The following is a 15277-nucleotide window of genomic DNA, read 5'->3' on the forward strand; positions in this document are numbered from 1 at the left end:
GCCACACGGAATCTATGATGCGTTGGCAAGTTGGATACAAAACTAGGTTAGTCATAGAAGATAGAAGATAGTTGTGAAGGGGTGCTTCTGACCAATGGTGCACCATCAGTGAGCGCCTGGATGAAGCATTGGTGGTAAGGCCCACTTTTTATTTATGCGTTTAGGTGACATCATTTCCTGTGGTGACATCATTCCTGTTCTTTTCTCAGGGATGGTAATGGGATCCAAGTCAATGTGTTTGTTGATAGAGTTTTGGTTGGAATGCCATGCTTCTAGGAATTCTCACGCATGTCTATTTGGCTTGTCTTAGGATGGATGTATTGTCCCAAAGTGTCCTTCCTTATCTGTATGTAAAGTCATGTCTTTTTGTGGCTAGTTGATATTCATGCATCCTGGTGGCTAGTTTTCTGCCTGTTTGTCCAAGGTAGTGATTGTTACAGTTCTTGCAAGGTAGTTTGTAAATGACATTAGTTTTGCTTGTTGTTTGTATAGGGTCCTTCAACTTCATTGGCTGCTGTTTTAGTGTGTTGGTGGGTCTGTGGGCTACTACGATGCCAAGAGGTCGGAGTAGTCTAGCAGTCATTTTCAGAGATGTCTTTGATGTAGGGGAAATTGGCTAGGCTTTCTGGATGTGTTTTGTCTGCTTGTTTGGATTTGTTGCTGAGAAATCTGCGAACTGTGTTCATTGGGTATCCATTCTTTTTGAATACATGGTATAGGTGATTTTCCTCTGCTCTGCGTAGTTCCTCTGTGCTGCAGTGTGTGATGGCTTGGTGAAATAATGTTCTAATGCAGCTTCATTTGTGGATGTTGAGATGATTGCTTCTGTAGTTCAGTATTTGATCTGTGTGTGTTGTTTTCCTGTAGATGCTAGTGTGAAGTTCCCCACTGGCCGTTCGCTCTACTGTGACATCTAGGAATAGCAGTTTGTTGTTTTTTCTTCCTCTAACTTTAGTGAATTTTATGCTAGTTAGGGTATTATTGATGGTCTTGAAGGTTTCCTTTAAATTTGTTTCGTTTAGTGATGACAAAGGTGTCATCCATGTAGTGGACCCAAAGTTTGGGTTGGATGGTTGGCAGAGCTGTTTGTTCGAGTCTCTGCATTACTGCTTCTGCTAAGAACCCTGATATCAGAGATCCCATGGGTGTTCCGTTGGTTTGTCTGTATGTTTTGCTGTTCAAAGTGAAATGGGTGGTAAGGCATAGGTCCACAAGCTTGACGATACTGTCCTTGCTGATGAACTTGGCAGTGTCAATGTATGTCTCTTTGGTTCTTCTAATAGTGTAGTCTGCATTGCCTTGGCCAGGTTGATGCTAATGAATGTGAACAGGGCTGTTAGGTCAAAGGAGACCATTATTTCATCCTCTTCTAACTTTGAGTCTTTGATGGTCTTCAGAAATTCTTGGGTGGAGTGGATGGAGTGGTACGAGTCTTCTACTTAGTTTTAGTCTTTGGTGTAGCTCCTTGGCTAATCTGCAAGTCGGTGTTCCAGGTAGCGAGATTATTGGTCTGAAGGGGGCTCCTGATTTGAGAATTGTGTTATGGAGTATGGTGAAGAACTTTCCAGCTCAGTAGTAAACCTATATCCAGAACCTCAACCTAAACTACAAATCTTCTCAAAATTCACTAATACAAATAACTGAGATGAAAATGTCAGTGGTAGAATTAGCAAGTTTGCAGACATGAAAGTTTGTCAAGTTGTGACTGGTGAGGTTGTTAAAAAGATACAGCAGGTTAAAGAATCAGTTGCAAAGTTAGGTGGAGAAACAGCAGATGGAGTATAATCCGGACAAGTGTGAGCTGATGCATTTTGGGAGGTCTAATGAAAGAGGAAAGTAAGCAGTAAGTGGCAGGATCCTTATGAGCGTTGATGCAGAAGCGATCTTGTAATACAACTCCCTGAAAGTGGCAACACAACTGAACAGGATGGAAAAGGCAGTATGCAGCATCCCTAACTTCATCAGTCAGGGCACGGAGTATAAAAGTTGGCAAGTCATGTGGCAGCTGTATAAGACTTTAGTTAGCCCACATATGGAATATTGTGGGCAGTTCTGATCACCACACCATAAGGAAGGATGCAGAAGTTTTGGAGAGGCTGTAAAAGAGATTTACTGGGATGTTTCCTGGTTTGGAAGATATGAGTTATAATTCATTACAAAGGAGGTCAACAAACTTGAATTGTTCTTGCTAGAACATCAGAAGCTAAGAGGTGACCTCAAAGAAGGATATAAAATTGAGAGGTATGGATTGGAGTGTTTCCTAGACTGGAATTCCAAATACTAGGGGTCATATGTTTAAAGGTGAGTGGGGAAAGTTTAAAGGAGATGTGCAAGTTTTTTTTAAATACAGAGGGTGGTAAGTGCCTAAATTGCACTGCACGGGGAGGTGATAGAAGCAGATATTATTGGCAAATTTTGAGGCATTTAGACAGATACGAACTGGCAGGGAATGGAGGGATACACATCCTCTGTACGTAAACGGGATTACTTTAGAATGGCATCATAGTTGATACAGAAATGATGGTCTGAGGGCCTTTTTCCTGTGCTGTAATGTTCTGTGATCTATTGTTACAAAGTTGAAACAGTGCATGATCACTGAGACAGAGGTGCCTTTTCGGAGCTGAGATTGTGACAGGACATAACATCTATGACTAGCCAACAGGTGCAGAGTGTGCTGAGAATTGATCATACATATCAATCATCTTGGTGTTGTGTTTTGATGTCAAGGCAACTAACTTTAAATTTAACCAATTAATTTAAATTATGCCTAGGATACCAACAAAAAATTGAATTTGATTGGTCCAATGTTGTCAATACAACAAGAGGGTACAATATTGGGGATTTAAAAATGAAGGACATTCTGAAAATTAGTCAGAGCCAACTGCCATCCGAAGAAATAAACATGTCAATGTTCTCAAAAGAAATCTCTCAGAAGTCATCATCAATTAAAGGTACCAAGAAATGTTATACAAAGACACTCGCAGTGAAAAAGAAAAATCATAGAAAGTGACCCAGGGAGAAGAGTGCAGAATTGAAAGAACAGAAGGAAACAGCAGGTTCAGAAGACCAGAAGGAAGACAGCAGAAGAGACTACATTGACTTTGAGACATTAAGTTAATTTAATGCTTAATAATTGTGTTATTGGAGCAGCATTTTTGAGTGTTGGGGTCAGATAGTGATTAAAAGGGGGAAGAAGAAAAAGGGGGCTCTGATTTGTTATTAGTTTGTTTAGTTTTCACTGCTAGAGTTAGGAAAACAAATTATGTTTTCTTTGAACTATTTTCTTTCACTCACTCACTTTTAATAGATTACCAGGCAGGGAGAGCTTTTCTGGGTGTTTTAGTTTTAATTAGCAGAGAGGCTTGACCTCCATGTCATAACACTGTGTTCTAGGTAGGGGATAAGCCGAACATGGTTAACCAAGGAAGTGAAAGATAGCATCAAACTGAAAGAAAAAATGTACAATGTAGCAAATACTAGTGGTAAGCTAGAGGAATGGATAGGCTTTAAAAACTAGCAAAAGGTGACCAAAAAGATAATGCAGAGAGAGAAAATAAACTTTTGAGGCTAAAGTTACAAGTAATATCACAATGGATAGCAATAAATATATGAAAAGCAGGGACCCTCCAAGATGGTGTCGGAGTGTGATGACTCCTTGTGAGTTCTCTTAAGCAGATCAACTTATAAAATTGATCTACCCTTTTAAATCTCAATTGTCAGTCCGTCAGAATTACTAACAACGTGCTTTTAAAACTATTTACAAGTCTGGCAATCTTTCGACATCCGGAACCAATGGCCTGACTGGATCTGACCAAAGGCCAGGACCGCCTGGAGCCCTTGATTGCATGGTCTGATGGGACCTAACTGTCAACACAGGAACTATGATCACAAAGCAGTCAGCCATTTACTGGCTTCATAAAGGCGTGACCTGGCCATCCACTGGCAACCCAATTCTGTGAAATGGGCCCAACATGACTCTGACACCCTACCCAATCACATGGAGACCTAACCAGATTGAGATTGACAACAAAACTCCCAAGAGTGCCTGATACCATGACAAGTGCCCAGGATGCACTGGACACACCCACTTACCTTCTGGAATGGCAGAATATCCACTCTGACTCGCAGGCCTGACCAGAAGCAGCCACTTACCCATGAAATGTGAGACACATGCCGACCTCCAGGGGACGCTGAAACAACGCGGTTTCAAGACTCCCCTCTCCAGCATATTCCTGGCAAATGTCCAAGCTATTGAAAACAAGCTGGACAAACTTAAAGCTAAACTCACCTACCAAAGGGAATTGAATGACTGCTGTGTGCTTTGATTTACACAGACATATCTCACTCCTACTTCACCTGACTGCACCTTACAACCTGAGGACTTCTCAAACTACCAGACAGACCAGTCGGCATCCAGAGACTGGATCAGTAGAGGAATGCATACCGAAGTTAATCCAAATGTTCCACAACCAGAAACCATGGATGAACTGGAAGATCCTCTCTCTACTGAAGTCCAGGTGAGGCGTTCAATTCACGTGACCCTGACCTATACAGGAAATCTAGGTCTCAGCTTCACAAAGCCATCAGATAATACCAAGAGATAATACCAGATTAAACTCCAGTCCCAGACTAACCACACGAACAGACATTGTCTGTGGCAAGGTTTATACAATATAAATGGACTACAAAGCAAAGCAAAGCCGAGAAGAAATCCCTCCTTAATGAACTCAATGTTCTCTATAATAGTTTTGAACAGAAGGTCAATGAAATGATGTCGCCTGGCCTGACAGCTTCGGATGCACCCATAACCCACCATCACTGCCATAGACGTCAGCCTTCTTGAGGGTGAACCCATGGAAAGTGACTGGTCTGGATGAAGTACCCAGCCATGCACTCAGGTCCTATGTGGACCAGCTGCAAGAGTACTTGCAGACATCTTTAACCTCTCCTTGCTATGAGGTGAGGTTCCCACCTGTATCAAGACCAACACTATCATCCCAATACAAAAGAAAAAAAACAGGTAACGTGCCTTAATGACTACCGTGGCTTTGACATCCATCATGGAGTGCTTAGAGGGGTTAGTGACAGCACATATCAATTAAAGCCTCCCAGATTGCCTTGATCCACTAAAGTTTGTCTATCATCACAATCAGTTTATCGTAGACACCATCTCCCTGGAACATATAGATAACAATGACACCTATGTCAGACCCATTGACCGTTAGCTCTGCCTTCAACCCTATTATTCCAAGTGGACACATCTCCAAACTGAGACCCCTAGGAACAATCCACTTCCATCTCTGCAACTGGACCTTAAACTTCCTGACCTGCAGACTGCAGTTAGGATAGGACATGACACATCCATAGTAATCCTCAACACCAGTGCCCCACAAGGTTACATACTCAGCCTCTTACTATACTCCTTATACACTCGCAACTGTGGCGCCAAATTTAGTTCTAACTTCATTTAGAAATTTGATGACGACACCATTGCAGTGGGTCACATCTCAAACAATAGTGAGACAGACTTCAGGCAAAAGAGATGGACAGTTTAGCGGCAAGGTGCAAAGACACCAATCTCTCCTACAATTTAAAAAATTAACAGGCTGGTCATTGACTTCAGGAAACAAAGTGGAGGATACACCCTGACGATATCAATGGTGCTGAAGTGGAGATAGTCGAGAGCTTTAAGTTCCAATAAATATCGCCAATTTGTCCTGGTCCATTCACATTAACTCTATAGCAAGAAAGCACACCAATGCCTCTACTTCCTCTGGAGGTTAAGGAAATTAGGCATATCCACAATGACACTTATGAATTTTTATAGAAGCATCACAGAGAGCAGCCTATCTGGATGATTGGTATGGCAACTGCCCTGCGCAAGATCACAAGAAATTAGAGTTGAGAACACTGCCGAGTCAATCACAAAAAACAGCTTTCCTTCCATTGACTGTCTATATTTAGTGCTGCCTGGGAATCAGTCAACATAATCAATACTCCTTCCCACTCCAGTTATACTCTCTTCAACCCTCTTGCACAGGTTGAAGATACAAAAGTTTGAAAACCTGTATCAACAGATTGTGGGTGGCACAGTGGTTAGCACTGCTGCCTCACAGCGCCTGAGACCCGGGTTCAATTCCCACCGGGTTCAATTCAGGTAACTGACTGTGTGGAGTTTGCATGTTCTCCCAGTGTCTGCGTGGGTTTCCTCCGTGTGCTCCGGTTTCCTCCCATAGTCCAAAGATGTGCAGGTCAGGTGAATTGGCCATGCTAAATTGCCCGTAGTGTTAGGTAAGGAGTAAATGTAGGGGTATGGGTGGGTTGCGCTTCGGCGGGTCGGTGTGGACTTCTTGGGCCGAAGGGCCTGTTTCCACACTAATCTAATCTAAGTTTGTAATCTAATTCAAGAACAGTCTCTTCCCCCATTAGACTTATGAATGGTCTTCACATATTAGAGTTGATCTTTCCCTGCACCTTCTCTGTAGCTGTAACATTATATTCTGCATTGTTTTCCATTACCCTGACGTATTTCTATAAGGTATGATTTGTCTGGACAGCACACAAAACAATACTTTTCACTGTATCTCAGTACATGTGCTAATAAGAAGTCAAACCAAACAAAAAGAAAAGAGGGGCCAAAGTGGATGTAGGCCACTTAAGAGAATTTAAGAGGGTTGGGGAAATATTAGCAGGGAAATTGCAGGGGAGCGGAATAAATATTTTGCATCGGTCTTCACCAAAGACACGAACAGCATTCCAAAAGTACTTGTTATGGACAAGGCCAGACCCCCTCAAAATATTTTAAAAAGGTAGCCTAGACCCTAACTTTCTTGCTTTAAAGGCAGATGTGGGGTGGATATCCCAGGTGTGACGCAACTGGTCAAACAACGCTGCTTTAAGCAAAACAATTTATTTAAATACTACAATTTAAAAACAAACAAAAAAAAAAGTTAGAATAACTTCACTATTGGAAAACTTAACTGACCCAACACAGTAATTTAACTGAGGAGCTGTTCCAATCCAGTAACGTTCCATAAACAAAATTATCCCAAAAAGGGTAAACTGAAACATTGATTCTTACAGACAGGAGGGAATACCACCCAAAGAAATTGCAGAGACATCATTCTCTGAAGCTTGGAACCTTTTTCTTGACTTCAGCATCTTGTGACTGCTACAGCTAAACCAAACTAGAAAAAATCTGAACTGAGGGAATTGGCCACTTCCCTGCCATTATTAAAGTAGGCTCTTTCTGGACCCCTCATCACCTGTTTTCTTTGAGGGGTTGTAAAGGCAAAGGACAAAATAACCTTATTAATGTGACAGCATTGTCACATAAATAATCAAAGTGCAAAACAGGGAGAGAAAATAAATACAATAACTATCACTAGCAAAAATGTAGTTCTCCTTTAACAGGAGAAAGTGAGGTCTGCAGGTGCTGGAGGTCAGAGCTGGAAATGTGTTGCTGGAAAAGCGCAGGTCAGGCAGCATCCAGGGAACAGGCGAATTGACGTTTCGGGCATAAGCCCTTCTTCATTCCTGAAGAAAGGAATATGCCCAAAACGTCGATTCTCCTGTTCCCTGGATGCTGCCTGACCTGCTGCGCTTTTCCAGCAACACATTTCCAGTTCTCCTTTAACACCATAGTTGCATTCCAGCGAAATCTCACTTACTAGAAAATTGCTTAATAAAAATAATGGGACCCAAGAGAAAAGTGGGGTTAGGGGTAGACCAGCAAAAAAGGTATCACTCACGATCGCTCAAAAATCACCCAAAAGTCTAACGCAAAGACACTGCCTGAATGAAGGTTTAAATCATATTTATTAATGAAATGAAAGTAAATTTAACACATTGTAAGAAAGCTGCTCTCTGTTCAGTACCTCCCAGAAAACTGCCGTCAGCAGCTGACATCAGCAAGTACAGGACAGCACGAAGACCAACGATGACACCGCACATGCGCTGAATGGTGTGGACATCAGTGCATACACAGAACCTTCGAAGATGGGAACTGAAGTCACACATGAGTAGGATGGTGCAGACACCGGTGCATGCACAGAATGACGCATGTGCATAACAAAGGACGCAAACTGATCCCTAATGGAATCGCAATGGAGGTAAGTGTTCTTGAAAATACCGTTCCCTAATTCTTCAGTGACACTATAGCCAAATCATGCTACTTGTATTAGAGAAACTAATGGGGCTGATGGGATGTACCTAGGGAAATTAATTAACTTAACTAGATGTAAAGTGTAGTAGAGAGATAGTGGTTGAATTGATAATTTTTCAAGAATCCTTAAATGCTTGAAAAGTCCCAGAGATTTGGAAAAATGCCAATTCATTCAAACAGGTTAATAAGAAGGGAAAAAATGTTTAGGGCAGTTAGCTTAAGATCTATTGTTGTGAAAATGCTAGAATCTTATAGAGCATGCAACAGCAATTCGAAATAAAGTCGAGTGGAATCAGCATGCCTTCATGAAGGGGAAATTTATTAGAATTTGATGAGGTGGTAACAAACAGTAGATAAAAGGGGAAGCAGTAACATACTTGGATTTCCTGAAGGCATTCGGTAAGGTTCTGCACTTTAGGCTATTTAATAAGATAATAGCCCACGCACTGAAGCAGATTAGCATGGATACAGGATTGGCTAACTAACAGAAGACGGAACTGGGAAAAGGTGGGCATTTTCAGGACAACAACATGTAATTAATGGAGTGCCAGAGATCAGTGCTGTGGCCATTAACATTAACATTTACAATCTGTACTAATTACTCAGATGAATGCACTGCAGCCAAGTTTGCACATGACAAAAAATAGGCAGGAAGGCAAAAGTTGAGGATGGCTGCATTCCTCTGCAGACTGCCAGTTTAAGCAGGTGGAATATAATTGGGAAAAACATGAGGTTAAATATTTTGGTAGGAAGAATAGAGAAGCAGAATGTTATTTATGTGTAAAAAGATTACAGAAAGCTGCAACATATCAGCATTTGGCAGTCCTTCCATATAAATCACAAAAAGCTCAGCAAGCATTAGGGAAGGTTATTTAAATGTTGGCCTTATTTCAAAGAGAATGAAGTATTAAACTAAAGTCTTCCTGAAACTAAACAAGACAATGATTGGTCCACACCTTGAACACTGAACAGTTTTGTCCCTTCATCTAAGCAAAAATCTTTGCAATGGAGGCAGTCCAAAAGGTCCAATAGGTTAAATAGGTTGGGCCTGTATTCACTGGAGTTTAGAAGATATCAGGCAACCTTATTAAAACATACAATATTCTTAGGGAACTTGAGTGGGTAGATGTGGAGAAGCTAGCTATAGTTAACATAAATCGTAAGGAAAGAGAAATTAGAGGAGATAAACTATAAAGAAATAAAAGCAGGTTGCAAAAGCTTCGAACATGAAAGGTAGAGTAGCAAAAGTGAGAGCATCTTTTGGAGGATAGGACTTGAGTTAATAATGGGTAACAAGAAAATGGAGGAGACTTTAACAAGCATTTAGATCACTTCACAATGGGATGCACAAAAACACTCCAAGAATAGTACAAAAACCAAGAGGTAAAAAGGTTTTCTGGACAGTCTTTGGAGAAAAAGTATTAGAAAAATTAAAAGTTAACTGAAGACTAACAAGTTTCCTGCATGTGATGCTCAGCATTCTTGCACCTTAAAAATAAATGGAAGGAGAAATGGTTGGTTTATTGGTTGCAATCTTCCAAAATTTTCTAGATTTTGGAAGTGTGTGAATGGAATTGCAAAGTGGCAGAAGGAACACCACTTCTGCTGCTAGATTAGGTCTGCAGCAGACTATGAGGGAACCAAGGAGGAAACAACCAACTTTGTCTTTCTCTCACTAACCTAACTGCTAAAATGTATCTAGCAATAATGGTATTGGTAGGAATGATCAGACACTGAATGGTATGGTGTCCAGTTCTTGTCACCCAGTTATAAAGTGGGATCAGAAGAGATTTACCATGATGATGCCGGGCATGGAAGATTGGAACTATAAAAAACTATAAATTTTTTCCACTGGGGCAGAGGTGGTTGAGGGGTGACCTTATAGAAAATGTTTATAAGGTAATGAGAAGTACAGAAAGAGCTAATGGCACTTGTCTTTTCCCTAGAATAGAGGATTTCGAGACTAGAGGGCACATTTTTAAAAAGGTGAACCGGGAGTGATTTAAAGACACTCAAGCAAATATTTTAGAGTGTGGTTCACATGTGGAATGAACTTCCTGAGGAAGTAGTGTATGTGAGTGCAATTACAACAACATTTAAAAGACATGGATAGGAAAGGTTTGGACAGAAATGGGCCAAGAGCAGGTAGATAGGACCAGTTTAGTTTGGGATCATAGTCAGCATGGACTGTTTGAACCAAACAATATGTTTTCATGCTATCTGACTCTATAACTAACAGAAGGCAGAGTTACACAAATATCCCTACGTTCAATCATTTTTTTGAAGGTGTTAAGGTGAGCACATAAATACTTTAGCCCTAATATTTGCATTTATCACAATAATCAGCCAGGAGTGTTGAGGAATTGGTCCACTGCAGCCTCCAGCTAAGGCATCCAGTATCACAGATGTCAGACTTCACCTAATCTGATTCACTCCACACAATATCCAAAACAAAATCAAGTTAAAAAGGTTCTGCAAAGGCAAATGGGCTCTTACAACATTCCAGCAATAGTACTGCAGATGTTCATTCCAGAATTAGCTGGATCACTAGCCAAGCTGCTCCAACACAGCTAGAACATTGGCATCCAACTGACAACATAGATAAGTGCATGTTTTTCCTGTTTGTAAAAGGTAGACGGTGATTAATTTGCTTGGTTGGCTCTATCAATCTACTCTGGCTGATAAGGGATGGAAAGGATTGTTAACAATCTGTTCATATTATGGTTGCTCCTGAACAGGGGCACTTAGCATGATCTTACTACAGCCTTAGTCCATACATGGCCAAAAAGAGCTGAACGGCAGAAGCAAGATAATTGAGCATGGCATGGAGGCGACTTCGCAAAACTGGAATTGGGGAAACGTCACCATTGTGTGCAGTCGTCTTTAACAGAAATGATGATGATTGCGGTTGTAAGAGGCAAGTCAGCTCCAACTTCAGGACTTCGCAATTGTAATGTCTTAGGCCAAACCATCAGTGACAATCTTCCCTCCAACACAACGTCAGCAGTTGGAACATTCACTGATGTTCAATACAAGAATCCTCCTCCAATGCATTTACACTTAAATTTGAAGACCAAAACTACACACCGTATTTGAGATGTGCTCAACAATAGCCTGCATAACTGAAGCACAACACGTTTTTGATGATCAATTCCGCTCGCAATGAAAGATAACATCCCATTAGTCTTCTTGATTACATGAAGTAACACTGCTCTTTTATTCTTCCTACCAAAAATACATAAGATCATAGAACAAGGAGCAGGCCCCTTAAGCCTACTCTGCCATTCAATACGATCATGGCTGATCTCAACTCAAACCTCCACTCTACTTTGTTGCAAGCTCCCTGTAACTCTTACCCTGTCAAATTCTTTTACCTGAGGTTTTTACACACTTAATGCAACTGCAACACTAACTTCGGTGAACAAGCAACCAATTTTATTAAGCACAGTACAGTACAAGCTTTTTAGAGAAACCTTTAAAACACCTCGGATAGCTTATGGGGTCATGACAAAAGCTCTCCTTGAACAAAGGAAAGTGCCTGTCTTTTATACAAAACTCAACACAGTTAGTACTGCCCACAAGACAACCCTCAGATATCCCCTCAGTCACGTCACTCAAGATACAATGCAGTGATCACCCCACCTCCAGAAACAATGTAATGCAAATCATCCCTTAATGGTCAAATCTGTTGCAAATAGTTTTTTGTAACTATAGGGGAGTAGTCAAATTCCAACTGTAATGTTCTTATTGATTTCTGGATGAAAATGTAAACATCCCTGAATGGCAAGGAAACAGCCATGTAAACCTCCCACATTCCACTTATGAGATAAAGACACACCATCTTACACCCAGGGCACTCAAGTTCTTACAGGTCAACAGAGAAAATTTTCTAATATCACAATCCCTAATTAAATATGTATGTCCAACTCGAGTAACCCTCCAAGGCTCCTTCAAATGCAGCTTCCAAATCCACGACCTCAAACACCAAGAAGGACAAGTGCAGCAATAACCTAGTCCCCGAGCTACATATCATCCTGACTTGGAACAGCATCACACTTCCTTCTCTCTGCTGACCTTCAGGAATTTGGATTTCCAGAGGCTAGGGTGGGATGTCTGTCTTGCAGGTAGAACGCAAGGAATTTACATTCCCATCCCTTGCCATTCAGAGCCATTTGCATGGCTATTTCCTAGTTATTCAGAGTAAAAGAATTTTATTATCATCCCCTATTCAGGGATCAATAAGAACATTGCAGTTGGAATTCTGACTTTAAAAAAACAACTTGCAACATGTTTGGCCATTAAGGGATGATTTACATTGTTTCTGGAGATGATCAGGTCACAGTATTGTCTATTGAGTGGTATGTGATTGTGAGGGGGTGGCTGGGAGTCATCTTATGGACATTATTGACTGTGATGTAGAGATTTTGTATAAAGGAAGGACTGCTCCATTGTTGAGAGATCTTTGACACAACTCCACAAGCCCTGCAAAGTGCGTTAAAAGGTTTCTCCAGAAAGTACTGTACGGTGCTTAATAAAATTTTGCTTGTTCACAGAAGTTGGCGTGTTGCAGTTCCATAAAGAGTGCAAGAATCTCAGGGAAAAAAAAACCTAAACAGCCGCAGGGTCAAAATCCTGGAACTCCCCCCTGAAAAGGACTAAGTGCTCATACACCCCCAAGATTGCAGCAGCTCAAACAGGTAGCTCAGTACCACCTTCTCCACAATAATTAGGGATAGAAATAAATGTTTGCCTAGCCAATGTCTACATTCTTCTAACAAACTTTTAAAACAGATAGGTAGGAAAGCAAATAGAGGATGATAATGAATTTGAAAATTGATAGGTTAAGCGAGTAGACAAAAAAGAATGTTTAATGTAGGAAAACAAATGGTTGTCACAGTCAACAAGAACAACAGAAAATCAGTTTACTTAAATTAAGTGACTGTAGAATGAACTGGGTGCCCTCGAATAGAAGATGAAATTTTACCATGCAGGCACAGCATGTAATCAGGAAGGCAAGTAAAATGTTGGCTTTTGCTGCAGAAGGATAAAAGTAGGCAAGTATTGAATCAGCTGGGGAGGATATTGGTGAAACTGTGTCTATGTCTGAGGTTTAAGAGAATGAATGATGATGATGATGATCTTATAAATACACAAGATTGAAGTGACTTTACAAGATAGATAAAAAGAGGGAAATGGTGTGTTTAAAACTTGGAGACACTTGCAAAAAAAACAGTATTTAACAGAGATAAGTAGGTATTTCTTCTCTTAGATAGTTCTCGTCTTCAGAAATCTCTTCCACAAAGAGCATCAGAGGCTGTTTATTGAATATATACACAAGGCTAATTGCAATCAATTGTTGACCAACTAGAGTTAAAGAATATATAGAGTCAGAGTTCTATAAGCACAGAAAAAGGCCTCTTAGCCTTTCAAGTATACATTATATAACATCACCCACCTAATTATTCTAAGCCCATTTTCCAGCACTAGGCCAATAGCCTTGTATCTCATGGCAATATAAATATACACCCACATACTTCTTACATGTGGAGAGTTGCAAACTGGGTGTTCTACATTCCCATCATCCTCTTGGCGAAAAAAGTCATCCTCTATAAATCTCCTGCCTCTTACCTTAAATCTATACTTCTGGTCATTGACCCTCCACCAAGAGGAAAGTTCCTTTCGCTCCATCCTCCTCAAACTTTATGCGTTTCAATCAAGTTTCTCCCCTCAGTCTCCTCTGCTCAGAGGAAAATAATCCAATCTATCAAATCTCTTCATAGCTTTAAAACATCTCCAAACCCAGGCAAAATCCCAGTAAACCTCCTCTGAACCCTTTCCAATGCAATCCAATCTATTCCATAGTGTAGATTTCAGAATTGCACACAATATTCTAGCTCTGTCCTAACCAACTTTTTAATACACTTTCAGCATAACATCGCTGCTCTTAAAGTTTATATCCCTCGGTAAGTATCCCATTCAACTTCTTAAATCACTATCTACCAGTCCTGCCACCTTAAGGGACAAATGGACATGCACGCAAAGGTCCCTCTGCTTCTTGGTACTTCCCAGGGAAGGATTTCCTCCAATTTCATAGAACTTATTACTTTAATTTAGAGAACATAAATAGGCCATTCAGTTCAATAAGATTATGCTAGCTTTTGTGCTATATATAACCCTCTTTCTACACCACTACTCCCCAAATTATCAGAGATTGTTTTTAAATATTTAGTTTAAAATGATTTTATCTACAAATTCAAAAAAATTATTTCAAACTAGGGATAACTTGCCATCAAATCTTCCAGCCTTTGCAACTGGGACCCAAGTTTCAAATTATAGACAATAGACACAGGAGTAGGCCATTCTGCCCTTCGAGCCTGCACCGCCATTCAATATAATCATGGCTGATCATTCCTAATCAGTATCCTGTTCCTGCCTTATCTCCATAACCTTTGATTTCACTATCTTTGAGAGCTCTATCCAACTCTTTCTTAAATGAATCCAGAGACTGGGCCTCCACTGCCCTCTGGGGCAGAGCATTCCATACAGCCACCACTCTCTGGGTGAAGAAATTTCTCCTGAGCTCTGTCCTAAATGGTCTACCCCGTATTTTTAAGCTGTGTCCTCTGGTTCGGCACTCACCCATCAGTGGAAATATGTTTCCTACTGCCAGAGTGTCCAATCCTTTCATAATCTTATACATGTCAATCAGATCCCCTCTCAATCTTCGAAACTCAAGGGTATAAAAGCCCAGTCGCTTCAGTCTTTCAGTGAAAAGCCCAGTCGCTTCAGTCTTTCAGTGAAAAGCCCAGTCGCTTCAGTCTTTCAGTGAAAAGCCCAGTCGCTTCAGTCTTTCAGTGAAAAGCCCAGTCGCTTCAGTCTTTCAGTGAAAAGCCCAGTCGCTTCAGTCTTTCAGTGAAAAGCCCAGTCGCTTCAGTCTTTCAGTGAAAAGCCCAGTCGCTTCAGTCTTTCAGTGTAAGATAATCCCGCCAGGTTATAGTCCAACAGGTTTAATTGGAAGCACTAGCTTTCTGAGCACTGCTCCTTCACAACCACCTGATGAAGGAGTAGTGCTCTGGAAACTAGTACATCCAATTAAACCTGTTGGACTATAAC

General features: G+C 40.8%; 1 protein-coding gene across 1 annotated transcript in view; it reads right to left on the reverse strand.

Moving 5' to 3' along the window:
• The window catches only part of gsk3ba (glycogen synthase kinase 3 beta, genome duplicate a), a 189022-nt gene that overhangs the window by 131273 nt on the left and 42472 nt on the right, over positions 1 to 15277 (reverse strand). The gene's annotated exons all lie outside the window — the stretch shown is intronic.

Source organism: Chiloscyllium plagiosum, chromosome 12 (genome assembly GCF_004010195.1).
Source record: "Chiloscyllium plagiosum isolate BGI_BamShark_2017 chromosome 12, ASM401019v2, whole genome shotgun sequence".
Classification (NCBI taxonomy): domain Eukaryota; kingdom Metazoa; phylum Chordata; class Chondrichthyes; order Orectolobiformes; family Hemiscylliidae; genus Chiloscyllium; species Chiloscyllium plagiosum.